Consider the following 23335-nt stretch of genomic DNA (forward strand, 5'->3'; position numbering starts at 1 on the left):
TATATATATATATATATATATATATATCATTGACTAAATATGATAAAAACCTCAATCTAAGCTTTTAGATTTGAGATGAAGTATAATTTCCTCTCCCTTAATTTTAGCAAAACAACCTTTTCCCATTGAAACCTTTTGTTTTCTATATTTAACATTGCTAACTTGCAACCATTATCATAATTATCATGCTCCCACTAACATGATGATTATTAGCATAACACTTATGCTCCCACTAGCTTTGACATGTATTCAGAAATTAGCTGATAAAACTTTATCAAAATCATACACCTCTTTTAGATAGCTCACAGGTGTGTCTAAACAATTTTAGAACTATGAAAAGGGATGTCGTAATCATAGTCTCAATTGTTTAGACCTTTTTGCCACTTCTCACAAGTCCATGTTAGTGTGTCGGTTAACCACACAGCTCCACTAACGACTTTGAGAATGCAAATATCACAATTGCTATCTACTTCAAATCTACTTGGTGGAAGTGTTTCCTCACCATCATTTTCATGAATCGGAGAGAAACCTTATGACCCTTAGATTTAATGGTGTATGTGTTCTTCTCCATGTGAATTGTCAAAACCATAGTCACAAGACAAGCATAATGACAAATCCAAACTCATATGGACTGAACTTAATCTTAATTTCTTGCCACCTGGCAGCTCAAGGGACCGCCATTGCTTCCAAGTTGTTGTGCAACCAATTGAGAACTCTAAGAACTCATATGCAAAGCCAACTTTAACTGGAATGGGCACAGAATATGTCAACACGCTAGGTTATAAACCTTAATTCGTGTGCTAGTGAAGAACTTCAGGTTTTATTCTTGATTAGTTATTGAGACTTTCAAGACCTTTAAGACTCCCATTGTCCTCTTGACATATAAGACTTTCTTGTCAGATATTCAAGAGGTAGTTTGGATTCTAATCAACACAAACACTTTCACAAAATTGGCCTAAGTTGGTCTTTGTTTTATACAAAACATGACAACTTACCAATTTCAAATGTACAAGAGTAGGAAACTTTTACTCTTACATTTGACAAGTGTTTTAAACCATCTTTAAGACATGTCACTCAAGTTATGATCTTAGTGCATAACTCTGAGAATTGTTTTTGGAACGAAGTAATAATCATCTTCTTGATTTAACCACTTCAACAATTCAAGTTCCTCTTCTTAGTCGTAAGAATGCACTAAGATTTCCTTAGATAACTAATTTTGATGTGGTTTCTTAATCGTTAAGATGATCAGAAAAACTGATACTAAAGTACTCTCCCATCTTTTCAGATTTGAGAAACGTTTATCCTTCTGCCTAAGTTGATTCTTCTTATTCGCTCTGGCATACATTGGAACCTTTTCCAATGTCTCAGAATTACACTTTAGCTTGAAAGTATAACCATATTTTCCGAGCTATAGTAAATTATGGCGAATAGACTTATCGATCTTTTGTGGTGGACTTAATCAGTGCACAAGAAAGTGTACTCGATCCTTTACTTGACTCACACATCCATGTGAACAAGTAGTTAGTCTTAATTTTTCTAATGCTTGAAAGTTCTCATTCATCATGCTCTACAACTTCTATGATTCCAAGTTCTGGTCCAATTGAAACTTGGGTGATGAGAATCTTTCCTTATTTGGTAAATTTAGACACTACCACAAATGAAAGAATCGAATTCATATTTCCACTCTTGCTCTTAATGGAATCTTATAAGCAACACAGATTTTCACAAATGCCATTGTAAGGATATTTTAAAATAAATAAAAACAAAATTTTTTCTTTTATTTTAAAAACGTTGTTGAAAACTATCCTTACAGTGCAAAAGCACATGAAAACTTTGTTGTTATTTACTCCTAAGCAATATATCATAACTCCTAAGAAGTAGCTCAAGAATCCGATCTTCAACCAAGCGATAGAAATCCATCTTTGCAAACAGATTCAACATACTCTTCTTTTAAGTTTCTTCACTTTTCTTTGATTCTTAAAACATCACCATGTGACCCAGTCACATCATGTAATAAGAATCTCAGAATAGAAGCTTCGCAGAGTTAGATAGTGGACTTTACCTGAAGTAGAGTGAAACTTATTGACTTTACCATCCTTAGGTAAATTTGGCAGCTTCACAACCAATGCCCCTTTCTTTGGCAGTGGACCCTTGATAATGGGACTATCTCAAACTTAGCCTTTCTCTTTATCATTTGGTCAACCATGTTGACTATGGCCGATCCATTTCCATTGGGAAGAGAGAGCTTTAGTGGATATCCAATGTCATTGTTGTCAATGTCCATATAGTTTTAGGAAGTTGATCTTAGCAAATAGATAAGATCATTAAGGGTCTTGTCATAGTCTATTTCATAGGATTCCCAAAAGAACTCACTATGTCACTACATGTCCAAGATGAGACCACACATAGACGATTACTTGCCAATAGGGCTTGAGTGAATAGTCCCTTTCATGAACATGATTTTAATACAAGTATTGATTTAAGTATTAATTATATGTTTATGTGCGAGTTAATTGATGTTGCCTGAAATACGTGTTAAAGAACATACCGGATTATATATGATAATTTAGGATAAAGAGTAGACCTAAATTAATTATGAGGAATATTGGGTAGTATTTTCTTACAAGTACAAGTGAGTTATACTCAGTGAATAGAACTTTAGCATATGTCAATTATCCGGGAGCATGGATTAGACACAGTCATTGTCCCTAGTCCGAGAGTATGGATTGGACATAGTCAAATGTCATTAATTCGGGGGTATGGATTAAGACATAGTCAGTTGTCCTTAGTCCGGGAGTATGGATTAAGACATAGTCATTCGTCCCTAGTCCGAGAGTATGGATTAGGCATAATCGTTAGTCATTAATCCGAGAGTATGGATTAGTCATTCGTCCCTAGTCCGAGAGTATGGATTAGGCATAACCATTCGTCATTAATCTAAGAGCATGGATTAGGTAAACTTGTTCATTTCTGATCCGGGAGTATGGATTAGGTAAAACGGTTAATCTTAGGTTTGAGAGTATGGATAGTCTCGTTGTGAGGATCGACAGGGTGGGATAAGAGTTGCTTATACATATAAACTGAAATTGTATATTTTATGAGTTCTAAATTATATATATGATATAACATTGTGGGATTGAAATCCCTATGTACTCACCAAGTTTCCTAACATGACCCACTGAGTTTATTTATGTCACAGATGTTGATATGAAGTCACATTACACTGAGAGATTTAAAAGAGATGTAGATCACTAGTGTAAATGAATGTAAGCTCTGTTTATGCTTATGTTTCTCTATTGACGATGACATCCGAAATGTTTTAAAAGTGAATAAAAATATATTTCTTTAGAAATGATTTGATAACGCAATTATCATGTTTTTTCTAGGAACAAATTCTGCAACATTTTTATTAAAAGAGGTACTCTGATTTTTATAAAGCATAAACAAAATCGGTCTTTTCTGGCCGTGAAAATGGGGATGTCACATTATATCTTTGACATATATTGATGGGTTTTGGTCATAAGACATCCTATGTGCTCATACAAACCCTAATGCTTGGATCTAGGTTTCTCTATTGTACATGCAAGTTATCCAAGACTATAAACCCTAATTCTAGCCTATGGAAAGCAATATTAACATATAATTAGCTTTATGATATTACCTTGATTGTTATGTAGCAATTAACAATCCCAAATCTCTTTCAATTGACTTTGGAAGGCTTAGAGTCACAAGTGTCACTCCTCTAATGGCTCACAAACACCATAAGCAAGAGGATGAAGAGGAGAGAGGATGGAGGCTGCCTAAAATGTGTTCTAACCCAAGAAAAGAAGTTTGTCCCCCGTTTTTGAGCCTTAAGGGTTCTTTATATAGTGAGGCTATTAGGGTTATCTAACAAGGAAACCCTAATTTGGTTGCTTAAGACCTAAGCAACCCAGAGACTCCTTTAATTAAGCCCTTAGAAGATTTCCTTATGGGCTTCCCATAAGAATTCGTCCACCTCCATATTGCAATTATCTTATAATTACAATTGCAATTATCTTATAATTACAATTCCAGTCCCTTAAGTTTAATTAATCTCTTTTAGTCACAAAACTAATTACCAATTAATTATTGACTAATATTAATTAAACAATATGATTTCTCCTTTAATATATTATTCTCATAATATATTAATAAATCATATTTAATCCTTTCGCTCCATAATTCATCCTATCAAGTTGCTTTGGTGAAGGCAACCCAAAAGGACAATGCACCATCGGGTCAAGTACATACCAAAATAGTTATGGACTTAGACACTAATCCAACAGTCTCCCACTTGGATAAGTCTAACAACTATTATGCGTATGACTTCAGATCCTGATCTACAGTCGTAGCTTTCCAAAGCCGCTGTCAACACTGATCCTATCAGATACGTGTTTCCTTAGATAAGGGATCATATATTCCTCCATTCTAAATATCATATGAGATATGATTTCAAATCATTCTCTTTGTACTATATCTCGATTCCCGATTTATGACGACTGACTAATTGAACAAATCAAATTAGCCCTAGCCCGGCCGAGCATTTACGTTTGTCATCACTAAATCATCGAGGGGCCCAAAGATATCGCTTTTATCCTACTTTGGATAAAAGGAACGGATAAACTTTGATACAATGCTTGCTTGCACATACTAACCGAATCAAACACAACAATATGTTTTATAACACCAAGTTACTAGTGCGTTTACATATTATCAATGTGCAACCGATTCGCAAAATACAACTCACACATCTCGGTTTCAAGAATATAAGATGTTATCGTCTCAACAATCACTCGTGATACAATTTCATGGAGTGATCCAAGTGAGCGTGGGTTTAATCCAATGCTCAGATCATATTCATAAGCACTCATGAATGTTGCAGCAAACATCTGCTTATGTCTAATACACTTTTAGACAATCCACACACCAATTCACGACAGTCTTCATTCATATCTACTTCCAACATATGAACGACTGTGGCCCGTTTGAATAATTTGATTATTCTTAATAAACTCAATTATTTTGGAAGTCAAAACATGCAAAGTGAAACACAAGAATAATACTAATCCCATATGGCCTCAAACCTTTGAGTATAAATAAAACACCTTTTGTTTATCACCATACTGATTACTCATTATTTGTCGTTTCGGTTAATCAACTTTTTACTTGAATTATTACACTTGTCCCATGCTCCTAGCGTGCACACAATGTTTACCTATGGTTCTTACTTTGTGAAATAGATCTCATTGAACACATTTCCAATCATTCTCATTTCACAACTCCAAATCTTTTTCATAAGTGAAAGAATATCAAATTCTTGCTTCTTATAGAATATGCTAGATTCTAACATTCTATGCAACTTATCCTTTCGTAATGTCACTGCACCAAAGTCACAAAGACTATTGCCAATGATATTACAAAGTATTGTATCGGAGATTGTTACAAGACAATTCCTTAGATATGATGTCTCTCTCTCAAAGTACATTCCTTTGAACATCCTTTTGCATAAAAGTTTCTAATCTAGTCATAGATTTTCAATATTCAATTCCCAATATGGACACGTTTCCATATTTTCCATATGACAACTCATTCTTAATAGAATTTTATCTATTCGTAATGATGTCGATATGGTCCATCCAATATGGAAAAATTTCCATAATTTCCATTACTATACTTCCAACTACTCACAAGCGACCAATCATCGTCGAACTTTGGATTGTCCTTTGATAGTTGTTTAATTATTTTAGTCAAAACCAATTCTAGTCCCCTTTCCCTCTAAATGCGCTCGACATTTGGAAAATTTTAGAATGGTCAAATATGAAAGCATTCGCAATCGATCCTATACCCGAAGCGTATGGGACACGACGCATAATGTTTTATTTGCTATGTTCTCAAAATTCGAATTGTGAAGAGGAATGCCGTAATCATAATCGAAATTTTAAGAACACACTATGTACCTTCGACTAAATTTATTAACATTTCTCAACCTAAACCTTTAGATTTGAAATGAAGCATAATATTCTCTCCCTTAATTATAGCAAAACAACTTTACAACCCTTACGACATTCCAAGGTATGACTCTTGTTTTCTATAATTAATATTGCCAACTTGCAATACGTGTCTTAATAATCATACAATCATAACATTTATGCTCCCACTATCATGATGATTATTATAAAACATAACACTTATGCTCCCACTAGCTTTGACATGTATTCATAAACATCTTAACTTTCAGAAAAACAATGCTTATTGAATTTCTTAAGTCCATGTTTCTAATAATTAATGCTTTGATAATCTTTTATCAAGGATTCTTGAACTTATACACCTTTGCCTTAGATAGTTCATATGTGTGTGTAAAAAATTGCCAAGCCTCACAATTCAAATTATGGAAAGGGATACCGTAACCATAATTGAATTCGAGAATCCAATTTTACAATCACTATCTTCTTAAAATCTTTCTTAGTGAAAGCATTTCCTCACAATCATTTTCATGAAGGAGGAAATCTTATGACACATAGATTTAAATGGTGTATGTGTTCCTATCCATGTGAATTTGTCAAAACTAAAGTTTACGACAAATTCAAACTCATATGGACCGAACTTTCTTAATCTTGATTTCTTGCCTGATGGTAGCACACCTGCCCACCATGTCTTCCAAGTAGTTAAGCAGCTCACCCTTTCCTATCAATGTACCTTTCATTGATTAAGGTGCTTTGCCTCTTACGCGTTCAAAATGAGAACTCATAGAACTCACATACATAATTATCTCGATTGGATTGGCACAGAAACAAAATAATGTCAACACGATAGGTTGTAAACCTAAAATCGTGTGCTAGAGATGATTGATAAGGTTTATTTTATTTGTTCTTGAAACCATTCAAGACGATTAAAACTCCCACTTACTCCTTGACATATAAGATTCTCTTGTCAAAACATTTCTTGACAAACAAATATTCAAGAGTTAATGTAGTTTTTATCAAAACACTTCATAAATTGGTCTTAGTTGGTCTTTGTCTTATCCAAGACATCACAACTTTCCACATTTGATGAATGTTATAAACCTTTAATACTTTTCACTCAATGTCACAATCTTAACTTTAAGACTTGTTATTGGAACGAAGTATGATTGACTTCTTGATTTAACCATTTCTTCAATCCTTGATTCCTCTTCTTAAACATACAATTGTACTAAGACTTCACTTAGAGGATCAATTGAGATATGGTTCTTAATCATTAAGACCTATCATAAAGCATAAAAGCTACTCTCCCTTCTTCTTAGAATGGAGAAACTTTTATCTTTCTGCCTATTTGATTATTCTTATTTGTTCTGCTATTGATCTAAATCCTTTAGTCAATTCAGAATTACACTTAATCTTGTATGTATAATCATATTTACTAAGCTTTTAGTAAATCATGACGAATATCTTTGTTACTCTTATGGTGAACTTGATCAGCACAAAACTTTGTGTACTCGATCTCCTAGTCCTTCACTTGACACTTTGTCAATGAATTAGTCTAATTTCCAAATATGAAATTTCTCATTCATCGTGCAACCAAGTTGCATGATTCCAAGTTTCTGTCCAATTGAACCTTGGGCGATGAGAAACTCTCCCTATTTGGTAAATTCTCGACTTTCCATAAATAACATAATAAGAACCAAATCCATTATTGCTAATAATAGAAACATTTTAACATCAATTTTTCATACACGCCATTGTAAGGATAAATAAATAAAATTTAAAATCAAAATTTATTTTATTGCGGAAAAATTTGTCCTTACAATGCAACTCATTGAAATACTTCTGCTAATACATCTTTCTTAGCAATCTAATTATAACTCTAAGTAGTAGCTCAAGAATCTAATCTTCGAGAAATGCGATCAAAATCCATTCCTTCACGGTTAGATTCTGCTCACTTCTTCCTTTAAGCTTCCTTTCTATTCTTTGATCTTACAAAACATCAATTGTAATCTTATCACATTATGTATTAAGAATCTAGAATAGAAGTTTAAAAGAGTTAGTCAATGGATTTTACCTAAATTAGAGCCATACATTTCGACTCTCCCATCTCTTAGATCTCTTAGGTAAATATGGCAGCTTCGTCTCCAATGCCCTTTTTCTTGGCAATAAAACAAATCGACTCTTTTGGAACAGCACATGGAACTACTTCAGACATTGTCTTTCTCTTATGATCAAACTTTTCGATCATAGCATGTCTTTCGTTGCTATTGTCTATATCCATAGAGGTCTTGAAGACAGATTCACCAATCAACTTTGCTTTTCTATTGCGCCAAACCATTGCTGATTCAGCAGCAATAAGCATATAGGTGAGATCTATAAGGGTCACGTCGCGGTTTATCATATAGTACTCTCTTAAGAACTCACTATATGAGTTAGGAAGTGACTGAAGAACCCAATCAATAGCTATTTCCTCACAGACAACGGATCCCAACATTCTTAACCTATCAATGTGTGACTTCATCCCTATGACGTGTGCACACACTGGCTTTCCTTCTTTATGTTTACTTGCCAAAAGGGATTGAGTGATCTTGAACTTTTCAAGCGTTTGGACTTGTGGGTTAGGGAGAATAATTGGAGGAGGTGGAGGAAGTGAAGCATGATTTCTTGTTCCTTGATCGAATCGTGGAATATCATCTTCTTGTGGAATGCCTGTTCCACGGGATTTGAGAAGACCATAGTTGTCAAAATTTGACATCTACAAAACGGGAGAAAACTTTGACATCTACAAAACGGCTAGGACCCAACACAATATTCTACAACTCGGGAGAGGGATGTCGTAACCCTAATTGCAGAATATTTGAAGGTAAGTGAATGACGATTCACTAATTTCCACCACGAAAAACGAAAAAGAAATTTAAGTTTTAAATCTTATGAAAACTCCTAGATCCTTTGAGATTCATTGAACTTTCAATGGCATGTTTAAATCTCGATATGCCCCTCTTGTTTGTGACTGGGATGCCGAGGATCACAAAGCGGGTGTGAATAACCATGCAAACTTACATGGTGCCCTCACATGTTATAGTCACCTATTCGATGTGCCGGTAAACCACGCACGCTCCACCGAACTACGACAAACATTAAGTCACCCTTTGCTACCTTAGCTTAGAACCATTTAGTGTGCCGGTAAACCACACACGGTCCACTAACGTCTTCACAAGGGCACAAAGTGTAATTTCATGGAATTGCATCAATTCACTTTTTCCTAAGTAATTAAGATTGGGAATTTGAAAAAACATTTAGTTACTTTAGTAATTCATTATACTTATAATGGAAGGTTTCGTCCTATCCTACCCATTCGGCTAACGACCCTCCGCTAGTCAAGAATGCAGTGGGTAAGAGTGGATACCCATTCAATCGCCATTTTATAGGCAATTTCCTTAGACACCCCTTATAGACCAGCTTCGTGAATGAGGCCTACTAACGGTAAGACAGACTTTTACTCATACATATATATAATGTTAGACTTTTAATGTTATATATAGTATTGGGTGTATTTTATACTTTCAAAATACTAGGTGGTCTAATTTAACAATTATACGTTTAATTCAATTAAATTGTAAACCTAAACTTTTATGGATTTATTAAATCGCTATTAATTATACACCTTAATTAATTAAGAAAACCATAAGGGTGTGATTTGAACTTTTTCAAAACTATACTACAGTTTTAGAATTTAACATTCCTAATTAAACCTTTAATCAACTTTTAAATTCCAAAACTTGAGGGCAAGTTTTGAAACATTTCAACACATTAGGGTTTAGAATTTAAATATACATCAAAATTAAACCATTTAATCAAAATTTAAATTCCAAAACTTGAGGGCAAGTTTTGAAACCTTTTTTTCAAAACATTAGGGTTTCAACTATTTAAATTTCAAAACAACAAAACTTTTGGGTTCAAATTTAAACTATAAAACCTAAAGGGCAAAATATGAAACTTTTCATAACAACAAGGATCAAATAAGAAATAATTCAAATTATCATTTAATCATATAATTATCCATATTTGATTTATTAAATGATTTCTTGCAAAACAATTTATCAATTTACTTAAAATAATTAATCAATTATCACTTAAGGAAACAATTATCTTATTAATTGATAAATATCTTCAATTAGATCAAAATTATAGTCAAATATATCATATAATCGGATTAATATTGATCTAACATGATAAGGTAACAATCCATAAGCAAAAACAGCAAGAAAACCCGAGAAACCCTCCATCTGACGAGTTCAGCTATGGACTCGTCGAGTCAGCATGGACTCGGCGAGTTCAGCTATGGACTCGGCGAGTCCAGCCTCCAGAAACCCAAAAATCAAAATTTTCAAACATATCAAGCATCAATACAATAGAAACCAGTTTAGGCTCTGATACCACTGATGGGTTTTGGTCCTAAGAACATCCTATGTGCTCATATAAACCCTAATTTGGTTGCTTAAGCCCTAAGCAACCCATAGACTCCTTTAATCAAGCCCTTGGTCGATTTCCTTATGGGATTCCCATAAGAATTCGTCCACCTCTTGATTTAAGACATTTAAGACAATCCATGGCCCAAATTTCAATTATCTTATAATTACAATTCTAGTCCCTTAAGTTTAATTAATCTCTTTTAGTCACAAAACTAATTACCAATTAATTATTGACTAATATTAATTAAACAATATGATTTACCCTTTAATATATTATTCTCATAATATATTAATAAATCATATTTAATCCTTTCTCTCCATAATTCATCCTATCAAGTTGCTTTGGTGAAGGCAACCCAAAAGGACCATGCACCATCGGGTCAAGTACATACCAAAATAGTTATGGACTTAGACACTAATCCTACATATATCACATCATTGGACATGCAAGAAAGCATCCTTTTTCATTGTTGGCCAGTAATATCCAGTCCTTAATGCTTTAAAGCATGAGGATCTGCCCCCAATGTGGTTGCCATAATCTTCTCCATGTATATCTTTAAGGACTTGTTGTAACATTCATAATTTCAGGTATGTTATTGAATGATTGAATTCTTGAGGTTTATTGAGTGACTCGACGAGTTGGGAGTCCGACTCGCCGAGTAGGGCCAAGTTGTCGCGTGGGATTTAATGAATGGACTCGACGAGTCGAGAGGCAGACTCGCCGATTTCGTGGTGGGCAGAGAAAACCTAATTTCCTGGGGTTGGGGCCTATATAAGGGAACTTATGTCCCCATTTCCATCTCATCAGTTACCCTACACTCTTGAGAGCAAACCCTAATTGCTATTTGAGCTAGAGAGTGAGAGAGAAGCTCATATTGTGGTTGTTGTGCATCATTTGAGGAAGAGGATGAGGTTATCAAGCAAGGAGTTGGAGGTGAGGCTGTTGGATCCAGTGATTTCTTGTCCAGAGCTCTTGACGAAGGTATGAAGTCTTCACCTTTCTTCTTAATTTGGATAGATCTCATATCTATGGAGTTTTAGGGCTTTTTGCCATATTTTGTTTCGGTTTTTGAGTAGTATGAGTTATCAAAGAGTCTAGACCTCAGATCTTGACCTTCTAAGGTCCTTAGAGTCTAGGTGTCCCAGCTTTATTCATTCATATGTGGGTTTTTAGGCTTAATCATTTATGAAGGGCGTGCATTAGCATTTTGGAGCAATAACATCATGCATGAACGTAAAGATCAAAGCTTTATGTGCTTATTGATCCTTGACATCGAAGATCTAGTGTTTGGGGTGATAGACATGCTTGAAATCGTCTGAATGAGGAATCTGATCGAAGGGACTCACCGAGTCCATGGCCTGACTCGACGAGTCAATGAGGGTTTGTCCCGATGGGTTCGATTGTGAAATAACTCGACGAGTTGGGGGTCAACTCGACGAGTTCATCTGGACCTTCTTGAGATTTCTAAGGAAACGAGTGGACTCGACGAGTCACTAGAGTGCACTCGATGAGTCGGGTCGAACATGGAGTGTTTACTCGAGTTTGACTTCTGTTGACTTTAGGGTTTGGTCATCATGAGTAATGGAGACCATGGAGGGGTAAAATGGTCTTTTACCCATATCAAGAGTTAAAGAGAGAAGAATAACTTTTGGTTGCTTAGAGTCGAGAATCGAGTATTTATTGAGATAACTACCTATGTGTAGGCGGTGGCTAGTTCGAGATTCGAGTACGGAGATGCGTGCTCGTTGTTGAGGTGAGTCTTCTCACTAAACTTACCTTGAGTGGTAACATATGTGTGACTAGTGGGTCTTATGTGTATGTGTTCTATTTAGAGATACCCTGTTATTTGTTTTGTGATATGCATATTGTATATTATATTAAGTCGCTGATTTGAAGGGACTAGTGGGTCCAACTGAGTTGTGGGACCGGAGGGTCCCACTGAGACACATTGACCGGAGGGTCTTATTGAGTTATAGCCTCGAGTGACTAATGTGATGTGTGTGGTATTTTGGGGAACTCGCTAAGCTTCGTGCTTACTGTGTTATGTGTTATGTGTTTCAGGTTTTTTGAGGATCGCGGGAAGGCACCGACTTGATTGTACACACACCAGTGAAAGAGTTATGTTTTGAAGATGCTAGAATTTAATCAAACAATTATGGAGTTATGATTTGTAAATTAAATAAATGGGATTTATGTGAAATATGTTATGAGAAATATATGATTTTAAATGAAAATCTTATTTGAAAATTTACGGTGTCACAAGTTGGTATCGGAGCCTGGGTTTAAGGGATTCGGATGCACCTTCGGGTATATCTGGACTCAAACTGAAGATTTGAGGAAAAATTTCAAATGAAACGATTATTGTAAAACAAGCAAGAGTTCTAAGAGAAAACGAGAACGAACAGTGTGTACAATCAGCCGGAGCCCGAGTAGTGATTTCCCAAAATACCCTTATTTTGTGTTATGAGATACCTATCAGATACTATTTATGCATGCTAGAGGATAGGCTAGGTATTTCATATTTTAGGGTAGTGTGGCCTGATTTGTGATGCCTTAGCCTAGGAGTTATTGCTATCTATTATATGCCTTAAGTATATGTTGGGTAAGAGTATCTAGCAGGAATATTTTAGAGGTAGAGTTTTGAAAAGAGGATTAATCTAGGAGAGATACCTAAATGAGCATCGGAGGTGCCTACTGAGAGATTGTTAGATACCCACGTGGGGTAGATTTGCTTGATTTCGATGACACCTTCTAGGTGTGAGCAGAACAAATAGATTTGTAACCTAGAGTGGTTTTACGTGCTAGTGGAGATTATTCGATGCCCGAATGTTGCTTGCTTCGTGCTTTGTGGAACTATCGATGATGGGAGTCAGCTATTAAGTGGATATGACGATATTCAGGAGGTAGATGGTTGGCATCATGAGGAGTTCTTCAGCAGCTGATGGAAGTGAAGTGTGAGAACCTAGGAAGAGCCTAGGGAGTGAGCTTAGTTAGTTAAGTATGTTAATAGAGGAGAGTGTTTCGCTGGAGAGCAAACACGCGTGACGGGATTGGTGGTTGAGGAGGTGGAGCAACTACTTAGAAAATCTAGAATGATCCATGTGGAAAGTATAGGTAGATGTGGCTGGTAGTATGGGCCCGTACTGCTGAAAGTGGAAGATCCATGCTCGAAACAGGGAGAATTCCAGAGATTCTAATTAGCAGATTGAGAGGAGATTGCATGGTTGAGTACCATGACTCGTGGCGATTAGTGCTTCTGGTTTTACCAGTTATCCCGTTGTGATTGATGAGATTGAGATAAGATATGATAGAGTGTGGGGCCAGAGGGCCATGTTGAATGAGTTTCTATGGAGCATACCTTGAGAGGGAAATCGAGTTAGCTTCCGGGAAATTTTTGTGAGATGCGAGTTAGAGTCACAAGACTCAGGAATGAGTAGAGATGGTGCTTTATGAGGGATTCTGATCTGAGCTTAGCAGTCGACCAGTAATGGAGATGTCACTTTCTGTTACCAAGAGTTGTGCTATTTCCATTTTCTGTAAGGTGCAGAGGTATTGAGCTTCGGGATTCTGAGCTTGGATGTAAACCCTATGGGGTGGCATGGGTTGCAATCTTTCACCTAAGTTACTGGGCAGTATGTCTGTCGCAAGATAATATTATAGTATGAGAGGTTCATCATTGATGACTGAGATGGTCAAGGACAAGGATATACCCTATTTGAGGATAGTAGGTAATATGTTAGCAAAAGTGTCGGGTGGTCAAGAGGAGTATTTTTGGGAGGTGGCTCTCATTTTCTTTTATGGATAATGAGTGTGGAGGGAGGTATCTGCTCCCATGATAATTCTCATGATGGGACATTGATCAGGGAGTCAAACATGAGGAGTGTGATAGTTCATCATTTTCAGACTATGTGTCATGGCTACTGTGACACAATTGAGATGTCTGATAGTTTATCAGTGTGAGATTTTCGATGACACATTGGGATGTTTTTCGAGGATTTCATCTGAGATTCGGGATGTTTGGAGTTGCGATGCCTCTATCGGGAAGATCATCGAGTTTTATGTGGTACTTTCTGAAAGTAAGCATGATGTACCTGGTGGAACAGTTTGTGGAATAGATTGATGTTGTGCCAAATGATGATGGTTCGAACCCTAAGTGGGGGAGAACTAGGTATTTTATTGAGAGTATCATAGATTTGTTTAATAAGTGGTTAGAGGACTGGATATAGTGACCTACAATGCTGATACATGAGACAAGGATTATTGGTGGCCGAGGCGAGGTGCAGAGCAAGATAATGCAGGTTGTACGTGTTCAGGAAAGGATGAGTACCTCCACAGCAGGTGACCGATTGGTCGGAGACCTTGTAGTGGTTAGCAACTCTTCGAGGTCATAATGGTTAATTCGAGGTGGGTGGCTCGTAAGGATAGTCCGGCGGTTGAGGATTTCTGGTTAAAGGTATGGGTTGTTATGTGCACTATGGGAAGGAGTAGAAGTTGATTGGGCAACCAACTTCAGGGTCGGTATATGTATTCTTGCATGGGTTTTGAGCAATAGAGGAGGGAGTTTCAGATGGTCGTCAACGTGTTCTGAGGCATTGAAGATTCCTCCGGGTTTCCATTGAGAGTTGGAATATTCCGAGGTTACGAGTTATGTGAGAGGAAGATTAGTTATGAGATTCTGAAAGGATGCATTATTGTATCTGTGTATAATGTCGTAAGTAGGGGATTAGTGGTTGAGACAGGACATCGTGATGTTCTGTGATGGTGTGCCGAGGTATCCAAGTATAATGCCCTGAATTTCGAATTATTTTTGAGTCTTGAGCTTGAGACGACAAGTGGTGTATCAAGTATCTACGGTTCCAGTGGGAGCCCTTTGGTTGTTAACATCAAGTGGGATTATTTAAGAATGTGGATTTCAGTCATAGAGAGGGTGTTGTGATGCTACGGGGAGTCGTAGTACTCACTAGTCAGAGAAAGGGTGTGGTGATACTATGAGGAGTCTTAGTATTCACCGGTCAACGAGAGGGTGTTGTGATGCTACAGGGAGCCGTAGTACTCACTAGTCAGCGAGTGGGTGTTGTGATGGCACGGGGAACCGTAGTATTCACTTGGCAATGAGAGAGTGTTTTCATACTGCGAGGAACCGTAGTATACACTAGTCAGCGACAAAGTGTTGTGATACTGCGGGGAGCCGTAGTACTCACTAGTCAGTGAGATGGAATGTCATGATAGCATGGAGAGTTGTATTATGAACTAGTTAGTGCATGATGAAGATGAGTTTTAGGCTTAGGTAGCCCTAATATTTGAGTTTTTGGAAGCCTTGTGGTCGGACCAGGGGCGAGACAGGGGTCTCCTCAATGATTAGGAATCGTTATATTATGAGTAAGGTGTAAGTATTACAAGTTAGAAGGAATTGGATAAGTGATGTACGCATGTGTTGCGGGTCATGGGTCATGAGCTGAGTGGTTTGTTGGGACGAGTGGTTCCAATTCAGGGGCGTTCCAAACTCTCATGTTTGAGTTTGGCTCTAGTGGTGCTCTTGGTAGGCAAGATGAGATTCCAGATTCAGAGATGGGTTCCATGTTGAGGGGTATTGGTTGTTATTTGATGTCTTAGACCTGAGTAGGTCAGTGATTTGGTACGGGAGGTACCGCGAGACGCAGGGTAGTAATAAGCAGTAGACGAGAGAGGTCGGGGTGAGTCTATCTTCGGTTGGGATTGTAGTATTCGCATGGGGGTAAAGAAAACTTTGTGACTTGTGTGTCACAACGAGCCGAGATCGTTTTTGTGAGAAGGAAGTCGGCGAGACGTTCTGGGGCATGCTTTGGGTAACCTTTGGAGGTTCAACTGATCGGTCGGGAGTTGACCTAGTGCTCAGGTGTTTATTAGAATATTGGGGAGGAAGCTGGAGCTTATGATTTTAGACGAAAAAGGATATTTCTGAGTCAACATGATTATTTCTTGTGTCTGAGGAAAGGGCGTTGAGAGCTCATTGCATCGGTGGGTTGCGATTGTAGAGCAGTGGATGGGTCTTTGGTGTAATGTGACCCTTTTCGTTCATTGGAGTGTGTTTTGGATCGTTTAGTATGTCTGGTATGAGTGATCGGTAGCCGATTGTTGGACCTTGTTTTGTGAGAATCGGAGGGGTAGTGAGTTATCGGGGTGTGTTATTCAAGGAACGAATAACTTGGTAATATCTTGAGAGGGCGGTCGGGGAGTGGGTCAGGCCACTAGAGTTTCCAGATTTTGGAAAGCCAGAAGGAGGTATCTTAGTAGTAGAGTGGTTGGTTTTGTTGTTGATTTAGGAGTTCCTGTTTGGATTCGTGTGTCCATGGATAAGGATATCGGGTTTGGTACGAAATCCTTTTAGTGGTGCTTTTCTGGTTATAGGTTTCGAGCTATGTGTGCTTGAGGAGCGATTTCGAGGGAGAAATCTAATTCAAGTGGGGGAGAATTGTAACATCAGGAATATCAGTTATGTTATCATATGATTGAATTCTTGAGGTTTATGTAGTGACTCGACGATTTGGGAGTCCAACTCGCCGAGTAGGGTCAAGTTGTCGTGTGGGATTTAATGAATGGACTCCATGAGTCGGGAGCCAGACTCGCCGACTTGGTGCTGGGTAGAGAAACACTAATTTCTTGGGGTTGGGGCCTATATAAGGGAGCTTATGCCCCCATTTCCGCCTCATCAGTTACCCTACACCCCTGAAAGAAAAACCTAATTGCTATTTGAGCTAGAGAGTGAGAGAAAAGCTCATATTGTGGTTCTTGTGCATCATTTGAGGAAGAGGATGAGGTTATCAAGCAAGGAGTTGGAGGTGAGGCTGTTGGATCCAGTGAATCCTGTCCAGAGCTCCTGAGGAAGGTATCAAGTCTGCACCTTTCCTCATAATTTGGATAGATCTCATATCTATGGAGTTTTAGGGATTTTTTCCATATTTTGTTTGGGTTTTTGAGTAGCAAGAGTAATCAAAGAGTCTAGACCTTAGATTTGGACCTGGTGAGGTCCTTAGAGTCTAGGTGTCCCAACTTTATTATTCCATATGAGGGTTTTTGGGATTAATCATTCATGAAGGGCTAGTATTGGCATTTTGGAGCAATAACGTCATGCATGAACGTAAAGTTCGAAGCTTTACGTGCTTATTGAACCTTAAGATGATAGATCTAGTGTTTGGGGTGATAGACCTATTTGAAATCGTCTGAATGAGGAGTCAGATCGATGGGACTCGCCGAGGCCATGGCCTGAATCGACGAGTCGGTGAGGGTTTGTCCCGATGGGTTCGATTGTGCGATAACTCGGCGAGTTGGGGGTTAACTCGACGAGTTGAGATGGACCTTCTTGACACTTCTAGGGAAATGAGTGGACTTGACGAGTCGCAAGAGTGCACTCGACGAGTCAGGTCAAACATGGACTATTGACTCGAGTTTGACTTATGTTGACTTTATGTTTTGGTCAACATGAGTAACGGAGACCGTGGAAGGGTAAAATGTTCTTTTATCCAATTCAAGAGCTAAAGAGAGAAGAATAACTTTTGGTTGCTTAGAGTCGAGAATTGAGTATTTATTGAGATAACTACCTATGTGTAGGCAGTGGCTAGTTCGAGATTCGAGTATGGGGATGTGTGCTTGTTGTCGAGGTGAGTCTTCTCAGTATACTTGCATTGAGTGGTAACTTATGTATGACTAGAGGGTGTTATATGTATGCGATGTGTTTAGAGATAGCCTGCTATTTGTTTTGTGATATGTATTATATTTAGTTGCTGAGTTGAGGGACTAGTGGGTCCAACTGAATTGTGGGACCGGAGGGTCCCACTAAGACATATTGACCAGAGGGTCTTATTTAGTTGTAGCCTCGAGTGGCTAATGTGTTGTGTATGGTATTTTGGGTAACTCACTATGATTCGTGCTTACCATGTTTTGTGTTATATGTTTTAGGTTTTCTCAGGATCACTGGAAGGCACCGACTTGATTGTACACACACTAGTGAAAGAGTTATGTTTTGAAGATCCTGGAATTTAATCAAACAATTATGGAGTTGAGATTTGTAAATTAAATAAATGATATTTATGTGAAATATGTTATGATAAATATGCATTTCTAAATGAAAATTTTATTTGAAAATTTACGGTGTTACACTTCTGCAACTTTGTAATCCTCTAAGCAACTAAGGTATGGGCCTTCCATGGATTTCCTGTATAGCTTTACTCGGATCATCACAAATAGTGAGACCCTTGTCTGGAATGCTATGTCACTTTTCTCCACTCTTAGGATTGTGCCATTTTGGAGATATTCCATAATGGGTTGGATGAGAGATTTGAAGCGATGTGGAGGATCCTGAATGATGGGATCCTAACGATTAGGATCATGAGGAAGTGGTTGAGGATCAGGTTCCTTTATTATTGCCATGTTGGTCATTTGGTTATGGTGATTGGGATCATCTGGCTTGTTGGAGGGATCTTATATCGTTTGGATCACTATATGGTTTATATGGATCCTGACTTCTAAAAGGATCCTTGGGAACTTGGCTCAGCCTGAAAGCTGAGACTTCGGAGGCTTGCTTTTTCAAGATTTGGAGGTATAGTCTCAGCCTTTCACCTTTTATTGCATAAGACCCATCAAAATGATTAGCTAATAATAAGGAGTCAACGAATACCTAAAGATCCTTATTTAAAGATCCTTGGCCAGCTATAATCCAATGATCAATGCTTCTTATTCAGCTTTGTTGTTGGTTGCATCGAATTCACAGCTCACTTCCTGGGTATGATGTCCCAATGTGGCGGTTTTATTATGATTACTAGGTGTAACATACCAAAATTCAAGGCCAAAAACTTCACTTTTGATTAGGTGATTTATAAAATGGTTCATCAAAAAATTGCCAAAATCATGTCAATACATAAAACCATAATATCATGTCTCAAAACCAAATCATCTGAAATAACAAAATATCAGAGTGCAATGCCAGAAAACTGTAAGCGGAAATCATATGTGTGCGTGTGTGAGGCGCTGCTACACCGCCGACACCTTCCCTTTGGACGAAGAGGTACCTGAAAACAAAACTAAAATTGTAAGCACAAAGCTTAGTGAGTTCCCTCATGATACCACATACCAAACAATCGCATAACATACATACTGTCGGGCAATTCTGGGGCGCTCTTCGTACCCATGTCAAGCCTTTATGGGGTGCTGACCTACCCACGTGGAGCCATTCTGGGGTGCTGACCTACCCATGTCAAGATATTATGGGGTGCTGACCTACCCATGTCAAGCCATTCTGTGGTGCTGACTTACCCATGTCAAGCTATTTTTGGGTGCTGACCTACCCTCTGGTCTATCTCAACCGAACACAGGGACTGTTTCACCCCTACTACTAACACATAATATCATATCGTAATCATGATGTCAGACATATCTGGGGTGTCTGACCTACCCATTGGTCCTAGCGAACGAATCAGGGACCAGTCCCCTTCTACTGGTACTATCTATCATGACATAGCAACTAGCATACTCCCATATCAAGCAACTAGCATACTCACATATCCAACAATAACAGGCTAGGAAATTATCACAATGATGGATGAATCATTGAATCAAGTATAAACTGAAATTAGAGTAAAACGAATGCAGTATGGGACAAAACATGTAAATAAGATATGTTTTCTGCTCATTTATGCTTTCAACATATATAGAGAAAAATAGACAGATTCTGTAAAAGACTCTTATCTAACTCTAGTAAAGTTCCATATTTATAGGAACAAAGAAAGCATACAAAAAATACTAAGGCATTGACACCAAAGCTTCGTACGAAATACACCTTAGTAAATAAACTTAACAAAGATACGAAGGGTACAAAAGACTTCGACATATTACAACTAAATTTGACCCTTACAATCTCCCCCTTTGTAATAATTTCGACCTACATTAGTTCAAGAGTATCTGTATAGCATACAACATAACCCTTCGAATCTCAGTGTACTATGAGATAATCTTCTTCAACTCCTTCTTCTCTCCTTCGTTATTCTTCTTGTAGCTATTAATACGAACAATGAAATTGGTATATTGAGATGTTGTGTATCTTTCCACTTCCGAAGCTTGAAATAAAAATCCTTTAGACTTTCCGTTTTTATCCTTCTTAGTGAAGACTAATCTAAACGGCTTTAAACAAATTTCACCGTATGCATACTTCTTCAACTCAGGTTGAGTCAAAGGAAGTTCCTTTGATACTTTTACTGTCAATCCCTTTGCAGTAGCTAACTCAGCATCTGTAAGTGTTAACACTCATAATACTTGGCAATAAAAATCTTGATGTGAGCCAACCCATGTTGAAAAACTTCAAGATTAGTTTCTCTAAGATAAGAAGCGTCTTTATCATTTAACAACAATGCAACTTGTATATGATCATACAAGTTCATCAAAGGAAAATCTGCCACAGAGAAATCACAAACTTGCCCATTTGCCCTTGAAACAATGAAACGGATATTGCATCATATTTTCAAATAACGCATCCGTCTTTATACTTATCACCTTCTTTATCTTCACAAGTGACCAGATCTCCTTTGGATGCATTCCATGTACAACATGAAATCTGATCTTCATGTATGTGTACTCATCATCATTGTCGAATTTCTCAGCAATTTTGTACTGATCCATAGTAAACATCATCTCATTAATCGGAAAATCCAATTGACTCATGTATGTGTTCACAACAACTTAGCTTTGCTTTGACTTCTTTTCGAATGCATACTTATGATTATATGCAACTTTTGACTATATCGTTTCATAGTTGTAATGCTTTGAAGGATCGCCCTTGTTCATTCCAGGTGGATCATTCGCATGAAGTTGATGGGTTTTGGCTATAACAACATCCTATGTGCTCATACAAACCCTAATGCTTGGATCTAGGTTTCTCTATTGTACATGAAAGTTATCCAAGACTATAAACCCTAATTCTAACATTCAAGTAATCTTATTAACATGAGCATAGGTTTAAGAGGTTACCTTGATTGTTATGTAGCAATAACAATCCCAAATCTCCTTGTATTGACTTTAGAAAGCTTAGAGTCACAAATGTCACTCCTCAAATGGTTCACAAACACCATAAGCAAGAGGATGAAGAGGAGAGAGGATGGAGGCTGCCCTAAAATGTGTGAAACCCTAGAAGGATGCTTAGCCACGTTTTCAGGTCATAAGGGATCTATATATAAAAGGCTATTAGGGTTATCTAACAAGGAAACCCTAAATTGGATGCTTAAGCCCTAAGCAACCCATAGATCCCTTTACTTAAGGCCTTGGACGATTTCCTTATGGGTCTCCCCATAGAATTCGTCCACTCCTTAATACAAGGTAATCCATGGCCCAATTGCAATTATCTTATAATTACAATTCCAGTCCCTTATGTTTAATTAATCTCTTTTAGTCACAAAACTAATTACCAATTAATTCTTGACTAATATTAATTAAACAATATGATTTCTCCTTTAATATATTATTCTCATAATATATTAATAAATCATATTTAATCCTTTCTCTCCACAATTCATCCTATCAAGCTGCTTTTGTGAAGGCAACCCAAAAGGACCATGCACCATCGGGTCAAGTACATACCAAAATAGTTATGGACTTAGACACTAATCCAATAGTCTCCCACTTGGATAAGTCTAATAACTATTATGCATATCACTTTAGATCCTGATCTGCAATCGTAGCTTTCCAAAGTCGTTGTCAACTCTGATCATATCAGATACGCGTGTCCTTTAGATAAGGGATCATGTATTCCTCCATTCTAGATATCATATGAGATATGATTTCAAATCATTCTCTTTGTACTATATCTCAATTCCCGATTTTTGACGATTGACTAATTGAACAAATCAAATTAGCCCTAGCCCGGCCGAGCATTTACGTTTGTCATCACTAAATCATCGAGGGGCCCAAAGATGTCGCTTTTATCCTACTTTGGATAAAAGGAACGGATAAACTTTGATTCAATGCTTGCTTGCACTCACTCACCGAATCACACACAAGAATATGTTTTATGACACCAAGTTACTGGTGCGTTTACATATTATCAATGTGCAACCGATTTCCAAGATACAACTCACACATCTCGGTTTCAAGAATATAAGATGTTATCGTCTCAACAATCATTCGTGATACAATTCATGGAGTGATCCAAGTGAGCCTGGGTTTAATCCAATGCTCAAATTCATATTCATAAGCACTCATGAACGTTGCAACAAACATTTGCTTATGTCTAATGCTCTTTAGACAATCCACACACCAATTCACGACAGTCTTCATTCATACCTACTTCCAACATATGAACGACTGTGGCCCGTTCGAATAATTTAAATGTTCTTAACCAATTAAATTATTCAGGAAGTCAAAACATGCAAATGTGAAACACAAGAATAATACTAATCCCATTTGTCGTTTCGGTTAATCAACTTCTTACTTGAATTACAACACTTGTCCCATGCTCCTAGCATGCACACAATGTTTATCTATGGTTCTTACTTTGTGAAATAGAACAAATTGAGCACATTTCCAATCATTCTCATTTCACAACCCCAAATCCTTTTTCATAAGTGAAAGAATATCAAATTCTTTCTACTTATAGAATATGCTAGATTCTAACATTCTATGTAACTATCCTTTCATAATGTCACTGCTCCAAAGTCACAAAGACTATTGCCAATGATATTACAAAGTCTTCTATCGGAGATTGTTACATGACAATTCCTTAGATATGATGTCTCTCACTCAAAGTACATTCCTTTGAACATCCTTTTGCATAAAAGTTTCTAATCTAGACATAGATTTTTCAATATTCAATTCCCAAATATGAATACGCTTCCATATTTTCTGTATGACAACTCATT

The sequence above is a fragment of the Lactuca serriola genome, chromosome 8, assembly GCF_051521515.1.
Source record: "Lactuca serriola cultivar US96UC23 chromosome 8, Lser_US96UC23_V15, whole genome shotgun sequence".
Lineage (NCBI taxonomy): Eukaryota > Viridiplantae > Streptophyta > Magnoliopsida > Asterales > Asteraceae > Lactuca > Lactuca serriola.